This window comes from Habropoda laboriosa, unplaced genomic scaffold (assembly GCF_001263275.1).
Source record: "Habropoda laboriosa isolate 0110345459 unplaced genomic scaffold, ASM126327v1 scaffold20, whole genome shotgun sequence".
Classification (NCBI taxonomy): domain Eukaryota; kingdom Metazoa; phylum Arthropoda; class Insecta; order Hymenoptera; family Apidae; genus Habropoda; species Habropoda laboriosa.
Genome location: NW_017100143.1, coordinates 471146 through 488064, shown reverse-complemented (window position 1 = coordinate 488064; position 16919 = coordinate 471146). Strand labels below are relative to the sequence as shown.

General features: G+C 44.5%; 1 protein-coding gene across 1 annotated transcript in view; it reads right to left on the bottom strand.

Moving 5' to 3' along the window:
- Positions 1-16919, bottom strand: part of LOC108573380 (apoptotic enhancer 1 protein) — a 129779-nt gene that overhangs the window by 51419 nt on the left and 61441 nt on the right. The gene's annotated exons all lie outside the window — the stretch shown is intronic.

Genomic DNA, 16919 nt, shown 5'->3' with positions numbered 1-16919 from the left:
ATGATAGAGAAATAATTATAGAATACAATAATTATCGAATTATAAAATATAATTATTTTTAGAAAAATGTCGACAGGGTTGAATTCTTCGATACCTCAAAATCAAAGAATCTCCCCTTTTCGATAATCGAAGATTCGACAAAAACGTCAACTTTCCTCCCGATTTCTTCAACAAGTACACATTTCAAGCTATATTCTCCAACTTTCTCCAATAATCGTTCACTTTCCTCCCAAACAAAAATCCCACAGAGAAACACACTATTTCCACGTTCCTCAACGTCCTTTTCTCAAAGAAATCATGGCTCTGGACACTCTCCCTCGAACACAAGCAACCGCAACAGACAATCAACGATTACCTGCTCCAGCCTTCTCTACGAACGCCGGTCGAACGGTGCACCATCGTTATATTTCATTACGGTTGCCAATTAAAACGCGAGAGCAAGCTCCGAGCGGTCTCTCGCCGCGTCTCCTTTATCTGTCGCGCTCGCATTGTAACCACCTCCCGTTATTTCGTGTTTCCTCTCCCACCGCGGCGACGAGCGAGCGAAAAAAATCTAATTCGCGTTAGGAAATCCTATCTTCGCGGGATCGCGGATTCGCCGGCCGATGAACCGCGCTTCGCGATTGTTTCCCTGGAACGGTACACCAAGCAGAGGATTAAGGAAGCTTCGCGATACTCTTCGGGAGGTTCTAAGGTATCCTTGAAGAACTTGATCGATCGTTTGGAAAAGAGTGGAATTGATTCCGGGAGGGAAATTACGGTGCGCGGTAGTTTTAGAAATTTTTAGGTAGGTTAGAGCGAGGACAGGGGATGTTTGGAGATAGTTTGGGGAATTGAGGAAGGTTGAAGGAAATATTTTCTTCCGAACGATTGGAGGAAAATCTGGGGAGCTTTTGTTGAAAGGTCTGTGGTACTCGCACTGCCCTGACAACGACATAGGACTGTGTATTCCTTGTTCTAAAATATACCACACAAGGAGTGCATGTATTGTGAAGTGCAAGTATGCAATTTTATTGCCGAACGTCGTCTTTTTAATCCACGGTGAAAGGGTTAATTGTCGTACCCAAAAAGGGATTCAAAAATATTTTTGTTCTAAAATATACCACACAAGGAGTGCATGTATTGTGAAGTGCAAGTATGCAATTTTATTGTCGAACGTCGTCTTTTTAATCCACGGTGAAAGGGTTAATTGTCGTACCCAAAAAGGGATTCAAAAATATTCCATCAAAGTGTGAACGAGTAGTTGGAGATATCCTTCGTTCGTAAAAGTTTCAAGACAGTAGACATACTAAAACACTGTGGTATTTTATTTCAAACGCAACAAAATATGCAATCTTATCGCTGAACATCGTTTTTTAACCCCTTAACCTACGATTTCTCTTGCGATTATGCATGCAAGTGTCAGCCATTTACTGTTTTACTAGCACCAGCTAACAAAGGCTAATCCTCAGTGTTAGAAATTAAAACGAAAGTTGGGATTACAGTTGGGAGTACAACATCTCCGTCACGAGTCTGACACGTTGTCACAGATCAAAGGGTGAATTGTCGTCCCCAAGAAGGGATTCAAAAATATTCCATCAAAGTGTGAACGAGTAGTTGGAGATATCCTTCGTTCGTAAAAGTTTCAAGACAGTAGACATACTAAAACACTGTGGTATTTTATTTCAAACGCAACAAAATATGCAATCTTATCGCTGAACATCGTCTTTTTAACCCCTTAACCTACGATTTCTCTTGCGACTATGCATGCAAGCCATTTACTACTGTTTTACTACTGCACCAGCTAACAAAGGCTAATCCTCAGTGTTAGAAATTAAAACGAAAGTTGAGATTACAGTTGGGAGTACAACATCTCCGTCACGAGTCTGACACGTTGTCACAGATCAAAGGGTGAATTGTCGTCCCCAAGAAGGGATCAAAAATATTTCACCAAAGTGTGAACGAGTAGTTGGAGATATCCTTCGTTCGTAAAAGTTTCAAGACAGTAGACATACTAAAACACTGTGGTATTTTATTTCAAACGCAACAAAATATGCAATCTTATCGCTGAACATCGTCTTTTTAACCCCTTAACCTACGATTTCTCTTGCGACTATGCATGCTAGCCATTTACTGTTTTACTACTGCACCAGCTAACAAAGGCTAATCCTCAGTGTTAGAAATTAAAACGAAAGTTGGGATTACAGTTCATTTTCCTTACTGATACAACTATTTTTAATTTGTCTCACATCAACATCTCCGTCACGAGTCTGACACGCTGTCACAGATCAAAGGGTGAATTGTCGTCCCCAAGAAGGGATTCAAAAATATTCCATCAAAGTGTGAACGAGTAGTTGGAGATATCCTTCGTTCGTAAAAGTTTCAAGACAGTAGACATACTAAAACACTGTGGTATTTTATTTCAAACGCAACAAAATATGCAATCTTATCGCTGAACATCGTTTTTTTAACCCCTTAACCTACGATTTCTCTTGCGACTATGCATGCTAGCCATTTACTGTTTTACTACTGCACCAGCTAACAAAGGCTAATCCTCAGTGTTAGAAATTAAAACGAAAGTTGGGATTACAGTTCATTTTCCTTACTGATACAACTATTTTTAATTTGTCTCACATCAACATCTCCGTCACGAGTCTGACACGCTGTCACAGATCAAAGGGTGAATTGTCGTCCCCAAGAAGGGATTCAAAAATATTCCATCAAAGTGTGAACGAGTAGTTGGAGATATCCTTCGTTCGTAAAAGTTTCAAGACAGTAGACATATTAAAACACTGTGGTATTTTGAAGTGTTTTCAAACGCAACAAAATATGCAATCTTATCGCTGAACATCGTCTTTTTAACCCCTTAACCTACGATTTCTCTTGCGACTATGCATGCAAGCCATTTACTACTGTTTTACTACTGCACCAGCTAACAAAGGCTAATCCTCAGTGTTAGAAATTAAAACGAAAGTTGGGATTACAGTTGGGAGTACAACATCTCCGTCACGAGTCTGACACGTTGTCACAGATCAAAGGGTGAATTGTCGTCCCCAAGAAGGGATCAAAAATATTTCACCAAAGTGTGAACGAGTAGTTGGAGATATACTAAAACGCAGAAGCACGCAAATCTTGCAAAAAATGCGAAAATTGCGGAAAATTTGACCCTCTGAATGGTTCTCGAAACGAGAACAGGTCACCGTTCGAAATTCATAACCCAGAAAAAAATCCTCCCTCTCCTAGCAGAAAAATCCGAGAAACTTGCACAATTTGCATTTCTAAATTCCACGCGAACCTTAATCTCCACTCTACCCTCGAAATCGAATCTCCCTACGCAACAAGCGTTCTCGAGGATCTCGTTAATTATAACCGAGCTACCCCTTAAAGGGAAAAGGGCATCGATTCGCCTCTCCAAATCACCCTTACCCGCTTCCTGTGCGCTAACGAAGAGGCAGAAGCCGCGTTCGATTCTCGTGGAAAGAGAAAGCGGAGAGCTTCGAATTTCGCGTAAAGCCCAACGACGTCCTCTGATCCTCGCGAGCACTGTGCACGCGGCCAATCACGAGCCGCGACGATGCTCGCGAGCTTTCAGCGACGCGAAAACGCGTCCTACGCCCTTTCTGTCGTGATTAACAAGTTCATGTCGCTACCTTGTGCGAACACGCAGAGCTGTCTCCGAGTCGAAGGCCGGACCAAATTATCTCGATGGCTCTAACGTGGAATCATGAAAAATAGAAGACAATGCGCGAGGCTTTTTCGTCGAACTCGTCTTGAATTACGCATTATTCCATTAACGTGGAATTACGAAAAATAGGCGATAATACGCGAGGAAAGCTGACGATCTTGGGCTAATTTTTGAAACGAACGTCGAGCCATTTTTCTATTACCGAGAAACTTTTTCATTATCTCTCGCTTTCAGTGGCTAGAGAAACGATCGAGGTGTTCGTTAATGAACGAAGCACCCCGTGTATGCAAACACGAGGAGGAGTTTGTGGGTCATTAGGCGCGGATATCAGACTCCTCTTTAATTCCCAAAGGCAGGTCGTTAAAAACCCGGAAAATCGTCTCCATTCATCGTGACTTCATTTCACGCACGAATCTCCCGAAAGAGTGGAAAAAGGAAGAAGAGGGAGAAATTGAAAAGGTGAATCTTTCGTGAATTACTTATTCGAGGAGAGAACGACTAATAAAGCAGTTCCGAGGTTGAACGGTGATATCAACGTGATTTTCGTGCCTCGTTCATCGGTGGTCTTCTAAGATTCCGAGAAAACGGAGAAAAGAGACAACGCGAGGACGGCCACCTTTCAGCGTTGCTTTTCGCGAAGAGCGAAAGAAGAAGATTTTTATTCGAGGAGATTCTTTCTCTCTGTCTCTCGCCAGAGAAACGCTTCGCGTCGTAAATTTTTCATTAGGCCAGCCAAGTCGCCCTGCTACGTGGCCGTCACGTTATTCCATTACCGGCGTTTAAACAGCTCGAAAACTCGCCTCGCGGCGAAAATTGCGCTCCTTCGGGGTCGAAAAGGGTCTGTGTGCTGCCTCTTTGAAAAAACCCGCTTTTCATTCTTGAGCGTGACCCGTGAGCTATTCGATTAGCGCCCCGGATCGAGCTTTTCAACGAGGAAATACCGCCTTTTCAACTCGGAACTTTCTCTATTTCTCTATTTCAGTTTTTTCTCAACTCCGGTGAAGATTTCTCACACTCCGACTTCTAATTTAAACTTTTAATTATCCCCGGATCGATCGTTGCGAAACCGGTTCCACGGCTCGATAGTGAAATTGAATTATTCCACCTCGAACCGCTGTTTCAATTTGCAACAGCCATTTCGATTGTCAAGTACAGATCGCGAATAACCTTTCAATTTTGTTCTAACCAATCTGACGTCGATTATTCATTCGTTGGAATACCTGTTATCGACCGATGCACACCGCTAAAAAAAATATATTTATAAAAATTCGTCCGTTTGTTGCCCGTCGAGGCGAGCAATTTCTGCGACCAGGGAGGATCCGGAAGCTGGAAAGAGGCTGCTCGACCAGGCTTCGAAGTGTTGCTCAAATCCTCCCGAAGGCCTGTTGCCGCTCGGCGGGAAAATTCGCGGGGAAATCGAGCGGAGAGACGAAAGACAGACGTTCTTATTTCATTTCCGCCTGATGCAGAGGGTGTGAAAGATCGAGGCGAGATCGCGTGCCTCTCTTCTGCTCGCGACGCGCGTCGATCTGGAGAATAAAAGTATTTCCAGAGATCGACGTGGTGGAAACACTCGAAATGGAGAGGATTGGCTTCGAGAATTTTCCAGTTTGATGTTTTAAGCGAATATTTGCTTAAATAGAAGATTGTAGAAGATTGCCAGAGGGTGGTTTTCTTGGAATGGCGGGTAGAGAAGAGCGAGCTCTCTGCTATTACGCTAAATTAATCTCGCAGTGCTTGATTTCGGCTGGGTGTGTTATGGTTGCCGCGAGAGTCGATTAATGATATATACGGACGTGTGTACGTATGTGGGAACGTAGCTGCGAGCGAATTCCGAGAGGAATGTTATCAACTTCTTGGATTGTGGGCTGTGGAACGTGAGAAACACCTGGATCGAGTAGGTTCCAGTCGTTATAATTTCAAAATCGAAGATCGAAGATGTGCTGCGATATAATCGTCCTGAATTTGCATAGAAAAGTTACTCGTAGTTCTCCAGTAAGCATAATCTACTGATTTGGTTCTCTTCGTTTGAAAAATCGTGAGAAACACCTGGATCGAGTATGTTCGAATCGTGAGAATTTAAAAATCGAAGATGTGGTGCGATATAATTATTATTAACGAGATGATCGATACTGAATTTGCATAGAAAAGTTACTCACAGTTCTAGAGTTAGCATAATCTACTAATTTGCTTCTCTTCGTGACTTCTTTTCGTGTGAAAAATCGTGAGAAACCCTGGATCGAGTATGTTCGAGTCGTGGTAATTTAAAAATCGAAGGATACTGAATTTGCACAGAAAAGTTACTCACAGTTCTCCATTTAACGTAACCTACTAATTGGGTTCTGAACGTGACTTCTTTTCATTGGAAAAATTGAACAGTTAAAGAATAGCTCTGGAGAACCGAGGGGATTGAACGAAATTCAAAGGGTAGATTGTGAGAAACGTCGAGAAGCAATGCTTCCCAACGTATGCACGCTGAGAACAATTTAATTTCCGAGGAATAAAGTTCTCCAGGCTGGCAGTACAGCCTATATTGTTCGTTAGAAAAGTATAATTGGCGTTTTCTCGCGTCGGATTTGAACGAGAAATCAGAAGGTGGCGAGCTTAGCTTCGATCTTCGATTGCCTTGGAGGCGTTCGTGACCTAGTAAAGCAGCTTCTAAAGAATTGTACAGAGCCACTTGGAAATTAGCCCCTCGTCTGAGGGCCTCCGTTTCAATCCGAGAATTCTCCACGACTTGCGCGATGCTTGCACCTAATTTGCACGGTCTACGTTCGCTGAAATATACCAGCCGAACCTGCTTCCACTCCCCTTCTCGCGGAAGAGATCCTGAGGGAAACGAGGAGGAGAGCTAGAAAATCTCCTCTCTCTCTCTCTCTCTCTCTCTCGCGAGTTTATCTGTAGCCTTAAGGAAGAAAGTTTCTCGTGAAATCGATAATACGCTCTCGAACTGTTAATCGTTTCCTTATCGCGCGAGGAGCAGCCATTCTTTCGCTCCTATATTCGTGGCTATCGAGGAGGAATCTCGAGGCAAGTGGAAAGAGGTCGATCCTCTGGTTCGATAAACGAACGAACCCTGCTTTCGTCCACGAACCAGAGTGGAGGAGCGCGGGAAAGATGGCCGCGCGCGGAGAGTTCCGCAGGATGTCTTGGGTAAATAAATTCGAAAGGAGGAGAAACCTTGGGTAATTAAAATTCGAAGGGAGAAGAAATCTCCGGTGATTGAAATTCAAATCCAGTGGCATAGATCCCTATCGATTGAATTTTCTAAAAATCCCTAACTCAGTTTTGAAAAATCCTCAAATTCGGATGAGAGTAACAAGAGCTTCTTTCAACTTAAATAAAAGAAACTTCAAACATTTCACCTTCCTCCCACAGAAATGCAATTGTAAACAACGCTTACTCTCAATTTCAAACCTAATTTCCAGAAGCCTTCGACAAGAAGGATCAGAAATGCAATTGTAAACAACGCTTACTCTCAATTTCAAACCTAATTTCCAGAAGCCTTCGACGAGACGGCCACGCGAATGGAAGGATCGAGGCCGATCCAACGTCACTTCTCGCGTTCCCCGGCTCGAGGTCCAAATAGCTCGACACACGATCGAGCTTAAGCCCCGTATACAACGTAGGCATGACACGGAATCGACGTTGGAAGCGTTCGCGAAATTCGCCCAGATTTCCCTGAATATTCATCGAACGTGAATACGTTATCTGGCGGCGATAACGCCGCTGTTCTGCCCATTTGCCAATCGACTCCGCCGCCGTTACAGCGAACGGAGGAGACTTGGAGACCTCGCTGAAACATACACACGGGGACATCTTCGTGTATCGCGGTTATCGTTCGATCTTACGCCGCGTGGACACAGCGAGAGAGGGAGGAGGAGGAGAGTAGTAACCCGAGGGGGAAATTCGTGACGTTCGATGCGATCCAGGCTAGAGGGATGCGGATGGATTCTGCTGAAAGCGTCGCGAATATTGCTAGGACGTTGCAAACGTAAGTGGAGCACGAGGGCTGACCAAATAGATCGAGGTTAATTAAGATCGAAGCGGATAGACGGATTGGAAAGCCACGAGAACAGATCTGTGAACTTGAGAGAACGTCTGGACCTGTTTGTTTAATGGTATATTTGGCTAAGTCCGAAGTGATTGTCAGCTTTTTGGCAAAAATTCCTAGTTACTCGTGGTTTGCGTTGATCTTTCTCAACGAGTTGGTAGGGTAAAGTAGAAATACTAGTTTAAGCTTTAGAGTTAGGTCGTTAGGTGAAATTTTTCGATGGAGGAATAAAGATCTGTATCTTCCTTGCCAAAAATCCTAAGCCATCTTTAACCCTTTGGCGACGGCGGAACTAGCCATCGGTACGCCACTAACGAACGGGTCGTCGTGCCATTAGTGCACACCATACACGTTAAGAGTGTCTCGCGTTTTTTCAAATCTTGGAGGATTTCGTTGGAACAGCAGAGGACTTGAGGGTGTATCGGATAAAGGGAACATTGCCGAGGCCTTGTTCTGTATTTTAAAATAAATCTTCACTTTGAGTTGTTGAGGCGCGAGCTATGGTGAGGCGCTTAGTGGATGCCGGATTTAACCGGCCAGTGTGAAGCATTTAGTGGATGCCGGATATAACCGGCGCTAGTCGCGAAAGGGTTAATCGTTTTTTAAAAAATTCCTATTTATTTCAAATACACGTGATCGTATTTTTTTGATCGGCACTGCATACGTCCAATGAGATCTTCCATCTACCATCTCTAGACGTAATGAATCCTCGATAAAACCACCTAGAAGACTGTCATTACTTACACTGTCCAATAGAAAATAAACTACTAGATTGATGCAACAGATATCGATCACAAAAGGGCCTAACTCGATAATTACTCGCATTTTGAAACGATTTCCCGTTCACCATCCGTATCCACCGTGTAATCAACCCGGTCTTTATTTCGCGCCCCAATTTCGCGACCGTGGAGGCTCCATTAGCCGAATTAATATGGAAACACGAGGTTTTTCGCGACCATGGAACGGTTTTGATAACAGTCTATCTTACTCTCCGTAAATACAGAGGGAATATTTCAGAGGCCTCTCGCGTTGTCCGAAAATACGGCCGCTTTTACCAAGCCTATAATTATTTCAAGCATGTGTATCTTCAACCCTGGAATTATCATTTCTATTGGGGGCGAGGAGAGGCTAGCTACGTAAATTTCATACCAAATTGTGCGCACACATTTTACAAACGCGACATTCTACTTTCATTAGTGTCAGAGTACGGTCGAGCGAGTGTTGGGACTCTGGCCCGCAGACCGAGAGGTCCCAACGCCTTGGCTGGGTCAGGTAAGGACCCCCAACCTGTGCCAGGGTTTCCCGGAGGCAAGAGAGGGGCGAATAAGTTGAATAAGACTAAGCGGAAGATATTAGAGAGATTATTAGGAAACGTGTAGTTGGTGAAGACGGACCAGAAAGGAGCGAGGCGTCAACGACGGACCGACAAATAAATATAGCTTCAACATCTGTTTAAATAAATCCTGACAGGTATTACTTAGACCAGACGACCCTTACAGTAGTACACGATTATAGATCGTGCGGAGAAAAGCTGCCGAAATTTTCACAGACACGTACACGCGCTTCGAACTGAATCGAAATGTCTTATATTCGTGATAATTTAATTAGCAATTTAATTTCAAGCATTGCACGCGTTTGCAACGCCAATTAATTATTACATAGTTATATGCTAAACTTGAACACATTTTCGGTAACTATGCAAGGCAAACAGTCCAATTTAGAATTCTTCCCAATGGTAACCAATTACATTCGAGAACAGTATGCTAATTAACGAACCAGGTCTGTTCCAACTTCTCTGGATGCACTTACGCTATCCAATCGGAAGACTGTCGCAGGAAAATGTTTCCCTAGAATCTCCCTGTCGATCCTCCGTTATTTACTCAAATCACGTGATTCAACAATCGAAACCAATTGCCGATAATTCTCGTTTAAACAGAATTCCCGCTGCACAATTTACCATCGACGAACCCGAACGTGCACGCACGTCATAAAACACCTAATTGTCTTTTATCGCTGACAGACAAATAGGTCAGAAGAGGCTCTCCGTTCCGCGGTTAACCAAGGCGAAGTATTCACGAGACACAACCGCAGCCAAGTGCGTCAATCGATCTCATTATCCAGATATGAAAATCTGCATAAAAAACGAGGTTCGATTGAAACTCCTCTCCTCCAGACCTTTCACGAGGGAGAAAAAGATCCTTTTTCTCCATCGTTTCTCCTCTCTTTCTCTAGGAAGCTCGGTCAATTACGATCATCGACCGGTATATCGGAATTATTATCCAGAGCCCTGTGAAATGCAAACGAGCTCCCGACGCATTTAATCGCTACGCCTCGCTGCTTATCGTGAAATATTCCATCAGTCGTCGAGGGTGGCTTCTCTCTTCGCGAAATATTCGATATTCAGGTGGGAGAGGGGGGAAAAGAATTCGAGGACGACGGAAGCGTTCCAAGGGTGGAGGAGGAAGGATCGATCGATCGGGCGGTCGATCAACGAGGAGCGACAGAGGGAGGAAAGGTCGCCGCTTAAATAAGTAATCTCGAGTACGTCGCGCGAGGATCTGTCTCAAAGGCGGACGTTTCCGTTTCACGTTCTCGTTAATCGAGCTGCACAGACCGCTTCTGTATCTCGACGCTTCTGCGACCGTTTTGTGTTTAGATCCGAGAACACTCTCGATCTTTACCTTAGATCCGAGAATACTCAGATTTTTACCGTTTGATTCGTTACCGAAGCAACGAGCAGCTGAGAGAAGTAACCTTTGAAAAATCCCAAGGCAAAGGAGTTGAATATACGAAAACTGTTATTTCATTCAGAAAGATCCTTCAGACTTGGTGAACTATTGAAGGTAAGTTCAGCACAGATGACTCCTAATGGCTTGTCTATAATCTTCAAACCACTCGTTACGTCTAGAACCCACCTTCTACGCTCTTCGAGACTAAGGAACAGAGAAGAATCAATGTTAACCTTCCACGTCAGACGGAGAATTCTCGCGACAGAGCCTGTTACATACGTCGGCAAAGTGTTCCTGATTGCGGTGCCGGTTACAAAATGGCGAAAAAGGAGGTACAGCGTCGTCGTCGATCGTTTTACACACAAAGGCTGCGTCGCCCCCGTGGCATTGTCCGTATATTCGAGGTGGAGCTCATCTCCACCTTTCGAAACCTTCTTTCTCTCCCTTTTTTTCGTCGTCCTTCTCTTCGAGGAGGAGAAGCACAATCGGTGACACTTTGAACTCGGCGCAACGCGTGTGCATGCACCAATTCGAAGTTTTTTGTTACAAAACTCGCTGGCTCTGGAGGGAACGCTCTCTTCCGTCTTTCTCCTCCTCTGTTTTCCAGAGAAGAAGAAGAAAAAGAAGAACGAGACTCTCTGTTTCTGTTGTTGTCGGCAAACAATGGCCGCAAAGTGTCCGCCCGTATTTTTCCCGCGGCCCTCAGGCATGTTTGCGCGCAACGAGGAAGCGTAAACTGTGTCTCGTTTTCCCTACCAAACCTCTCTCTTTTTAGGCTCTCCAGTTTCAGATGGACGGTAAACAGAGCTCGCTAGAGTGTTCCAGCGGAGATCGAACCTCTTTGAACGCCGAACAACGATCTTCGTTCGATAATAGAACGAGAAACGAGTGTTTTCTGCGATTTTTATGGGTCCCGGGAGAGAATAAACGAGCGAAGCTACCAGTGATTTTTAGAATTCGAATTTTCCTCGGCGAAGTGGTTGAAGAATTCACTTTCGATCGTAGAGAGACAGATTGAAGGAATATCGACGATGAAATGGAAGTGTATCGAAAGCGCAGAACAGCCGGAAGTACCTCGCTTTCTCGTCGTTCTCCCTTTTTCTCTCTCCGCGGAGGAATCTGTCGAAAACATTGAAATCGAAGAAGGAGCTACCTGTTACGCGAGATCTCCTCGCTGTTAGTAACGATACACAAGCTGGAGCGATTTATAGCCGCGGATGGTGAATTATATCGAAACCGTTACTCCCACACTCGCTGAATGGGCGAGCTCGTTTAAGAATTGATCTCGCACGGATCCTCTCTTCTCTTACACCTTTTTCTCCCTTCACTTTGAACAATTAAATACCTAGAAATTCTCACCAGCAAAATAATTGGAATAACGTGGAACAATTTTTGACAAATAATCCAAGCATCAACAAATGTCCGAATACGTCGAAATGATAAATATGATTTAGGTTTCTTTTACAGAGGTACTGTTAGAGTTTAGCTTACCGAGGTTTGTGACATGGAGCAGGCAGGCAGTTATCTTTCAGACCTTTGTTGAATGCGCGTACCATCCGTGTACCAGAATTAGGATGGTACGTGACAAAATTAGTTTTTCCCTTTTTCACATTTTTAATCATGTTTCGCTGGTTCGTAGAATTTAGGACTCGGTAACACAGGCCATGTCATAAACCCCGAAGACCCAAGCGGTGACCTGGCGAAAGACGACGTCACCAAGTCCGGGGTTTTTTTCCTAACGGTGAACAGTTAGTCACCCCCATCTCTCCCACTTTCTCTCGGGAAGAACCCAGTTCTCCTTCCAGAAAGGACACACGCCAAGGGCGCAATGGAAGGGAGGACACGAGGAAAGGGAAACGGGAGTGCTGGGACCGGACAGGGGTCTTTAAAAGAGTAACAGAAGAGAGATTATAGAGACAAGACAGAAGCGTCACTCATCACTACGGTCCCAAAGCCGTTATCAACCTTTGGGTGGTCCTTCAAGAAAACTATAGACGGCACGTAGTGCAATATTCAGGGCTCGAGTTCACCCTAACAGGTACAGTAATTTAATTTGACAATAAAACACCGAACGTCCGAGTGTTTTCGCCGGATTAAAAGAAAGAGCGGAGAGAGCGATGCATTCTCAATCTGCGGCGTTTAAAGGGGCAACTTATGAATTTCAATCATTTCTCCCCCACTTCGGTGGCTTGTTTCTAAACGGACACTTCCGAGGCGAGGAGAAAAATAATCGTATCATCGATCCCTGTCTCGTTGGGCATTCATCATCGGTCACTTTTCTGCTAGCCGCCTTTCTCGAGAGAGAGAGAGAGAGAGAGAAAGAGAGAAGCGGCTTCTGGTGAAAGGTTGTGGTAGGTCTTGGTGGTGTGTCGAGAGTGAAAACGGCGCCCCTTCTTCGTTATTCCATTCTTGATACATTTCGGACGGCTATTTCACTTCGGACCGACCATTTTGCCCACATATTTTTCGCCAATTCTTCGCGAACAAACTGCCGGGATTACGAAGATGGAATTCTTTGATATTTTACGTATTCAACGGTATTCTTTGTGCTCGAGGTGAAAAATGCGGGGAGATTCGTAATAAATATTCGAGCACTTAATGTTGTAGTAACGAGGTAAAGTGTTGAATGTGAAACTCGTTGAGGGAGAAGTACGAATGTTGGAGGAAAGTTTAAAAGGAAGGGATTAAAGTAGCGTGGAATTCTTGTCGTTTGAATAACATAATTGTGATTTGTAGGAAATAAAGGGGAGATTTTAAACGGAGTTGATTCGTTGGTAAGTTTATCGTTAAAAGAGCCAGTGGAAAGAACGGCGATAAATTTCCCATCAAGATTCTCCGGAGAGACGAGGAAGAACGTGACACCTGGGTGGTCGCAGGACTTCCAGAAATCGCGGAATAAAATCGTGATAAATTGCGGCGAGGTTCGCCACCGGGAAAAGATACCGCGATAATGCAACGACACTTCGACAGTTTCCCTTATTTACGAGCGTTCAAAGGGAGGCTTCGGTTTAATGGCTCGATCTCGTTCTCCATATTTTCCCTTTTAGAAGAGGAGCCAGACTCTGCGGCTGCGTTCTCTCCTTTAGTTCCTCAGGGCGGAACAAGTGAGGGAGAGAAAGAGAGAGGAGTAGAGGGAAGGATTCTGGAAGACGGAAAAAAGGAAAGAGAAAAGATACGAGGAAATGAGGAGAAGAGAGAGAAAATAAGAGAAAAGGAGAGAAATTATCCACAGAAATAGGAAGAGAGAGGAATAGAGGAAGACAGAAGGAAAGAAAAAGAGGGAGAGACACGGAGAGGCAGAGATAAAGAGAGAGGGAGAGAAACTCAGAGACAGAGATAGAGAGAGAGTGAGAACACAGAGACAGAGGTAAAGAGAGAGAAAGAGAAACACAGAGACAGAGGTAAAGAGAGAGTGAGAACATAGAGACAGAGATAGAGAGAGAGTGAGAACACAGAGACAGGGGTAAAGAGAGAGTGAGAACACAGAGACAGAGGTAGAGAGAGAGAGAAACACAGAGACAGAGATAAAGAGAGAAACACAGCGACAGATGGGAAGAAAAAAAGGGAGCAGCGACAGAACAAAAAGAAAATCTCTCAGAATAAAGTCGTTCGACCGGCCTGCAATATTTTCTCCGTCACAGAAGGAAGTAAGGCGGAAACGTGTCGAACACGAGGAGATCCTTGCCACCGAGACACGTGTACCAATGTATTTTTCACAGAAATACCACTCTGTGACGCGTTAACCTTCCAGGTACCAGAATATCTCGCCAATTCCTCCACTCTTCTCAGCGGAGAACGTTTTTTTTGAGCCATCGCGACGTTTTCCGACAGAGTTTCTTCTTTTTCCTCCCTCTCTTTAAACATCCGCACGAGGACGGCTGATGTATGTCGCGCGGAACAATGAAATTTCCGAGGAAGGGAGAGTGTGTGCAAGGCGGATTCGATGAATTTTATTCGGCGGTGAGTATCGATTTTTCGCGCATCCACGGAGGTTTCCACTTTGCGCTGACGCTTGGCGAGGAGTCGCGTAAGTGTCGCTGCGTTTGACACACCGGTGAAACGGATTTTTAGAGGCTTGCCAGAGAGAATTATTTTATAGCCGTAGAGAGAACTCTTTTATTCCGCGATCATTCCTGTCCTTTTCCTTTATTTTCTCTACCTTTCTCTTTCCTTCTTTTTCACCAGTTTCTGACGAACGGAGAGGATTTTTATAGTTGCGTTAATCGATAGATCTGTCCTAACGAATCACAATGTGTGTTCTTTTTAACCAAGAGATGGAGAAAGGTACGTGAAAAATTGAGGGAAGCGGAGAGTAGCTTCGGAATCTCAACTGAAGGATTGAAGTTACGATACCGATAGTCTTGCGGACTTCCGCAAGTTTCCAACCACGTAGATTGCACCGCGCGTATTTACAACAGTATTAACGTTTCATAACTTCGAACCATCTAATACAGACCGTGGAACTTGGAAATTCGACGAAGCATCGTCCCTCGTAGAAGGACGACTAAAATGTCCACTTCACGATTTAAATCCAGATCACTCAAATCGAATAATTTTCGCACTTAGTATAGTATCTCATCCCCAAGTTTAAGAATCGTTCAAACACAAACGTTCGAGTATTTTCTATTTCTCCATGAAAATCAGCGTCCAATTGGCCGACGTTCCTCGATCGTCGCGAAACCTCCGTCGCAATTTTTCACTCTTCAATTATATCTGTAATATAGAACTGTGCCGGAAGCTCCGACGGAAATGCAGTCTCATTTTCTCAAAGATACGAGAAAGGGAGGGAGAGACAGGAGCGAGAGAGGTAAATCTCGTTAGAAAGGCGACGACGGGATCGATATTCGTCTCGCGGCTAAAACGCATTCAGCTCCCCTTTTCCGGCGGATACGAGCTCACGAGAACACAACGTGGATTTTCCACGCGGTAACGATCGAGCGCGCGCGAGACGTCGATTGTTCCCAGACGTCGATCGAGGAGAGACTTCACGTGAAAATACGCGGACGCGCGCCACCAGGGGAACCGGGGGAGAGAGACCGATGAAATTGAGTTTCAGCCTGCGTGACGTCGCCTTCCGTGCGCTTCTTCCGGCCGCGACGTTTAGGAAACGAAGCTGTCCGTCCCGTTTCTCTGAAACTTCTCCACGGAACGACGCCACACGTCGAAAGTTTCCCTCGATGAACGCCACGCGATACCTCCGCCAACGCTTTAGGGGTCCTTCGGTTTCCCTCGAGATCGATCGATCGCAGAATTCCGATCTCCGAGAGAAGGGAGAGTTCGGAATTGTCGGACGATCTTTGCGAATTTTTTACCGGGTCGAGCTTGGGTCAACGATGGCAGTTGTTTGGACCGATCCTTCTACAAGTCTCTTTAGCAATCTTAGCCCTGTTGAGCCGCATCCTTTGGACAGCCCTCGACGTACACTCGCCGCGGAACAATGGGCGAGCATCGCCTTTCGCGACCGTCGACGAGCAGACGTTTTTTTCGGAAAAACCCCGATTTTCGCCCCTTCTGCCTTTGTCTCCGACAGCACACGTACCACGCACCAGATTAACCAATTACCTCACCGGAACCATTTCCACCTCATTTTCTTGGCCAATCACATGCGTTCCCATGTCACTCGCGTCTTGGAGTCATCCGCGTCCAGGGAGAGGGACATTTGATTCTGAGCGAGTTACAAGTCATCCTTCACCAGTCACAATTCATCCAACACCAGTCACAATTCATCCACCACGAGTCACAGCAGCAACGGTAGAAGCACTCTGAGACGGGTGTTACAACCCCGCCGTATTCCATACGAGAATACACGGTGTGCGGGACGCAACAAACCCTTTGCACTACTTCGTCGAGTGTGACTGGACGTCAATTTTTTAAATTGCCGATTTAATTTCGCGATACAGTAGAGCGGTAGTTATCTGAACCAATTGGGAACGAGGTGGTTCGGAAAATCAAACAGTTCACTTAACCGATTTCTGGTTACTTTTCGTTCAGGCCGTCGAGACTATCAGTTTAACATTTGACCCTATATGTCTTCTAATATTTATAAGATTGCAAGAATCATGGTTATCAAGGAGAAGATAACGTTTGACATGCACTACAGAGCACAGGAAAAATTTTTGTTTCAAGAAATTATCGTCGTAGTTGCAGTTTAAGTCAACGGAAGGAAAAGGCAGAAATATCAAACGGCCTGAACGGAAAAAATGTGTTAATGAAACGTGTTACTGAAACATATGCGTGTACTTACCCAGTTTATAACTATAGGAATGAAGTATAAAATTACTTATCGATGAAAATATAAAAAAAAAATGCTTCCAAGTAACAATATACATTTATTAAGAACGTTTATTTTTTACTCATCCATAAGTTTGTTTACTCCTCGAACCCATGGTTCGGATAACCGACGCTCACTTAGTCAAGCAACATTACATGTATATGACCTTTTTTCGTGAAAAAGAAAAGTGTAATTGTTAAA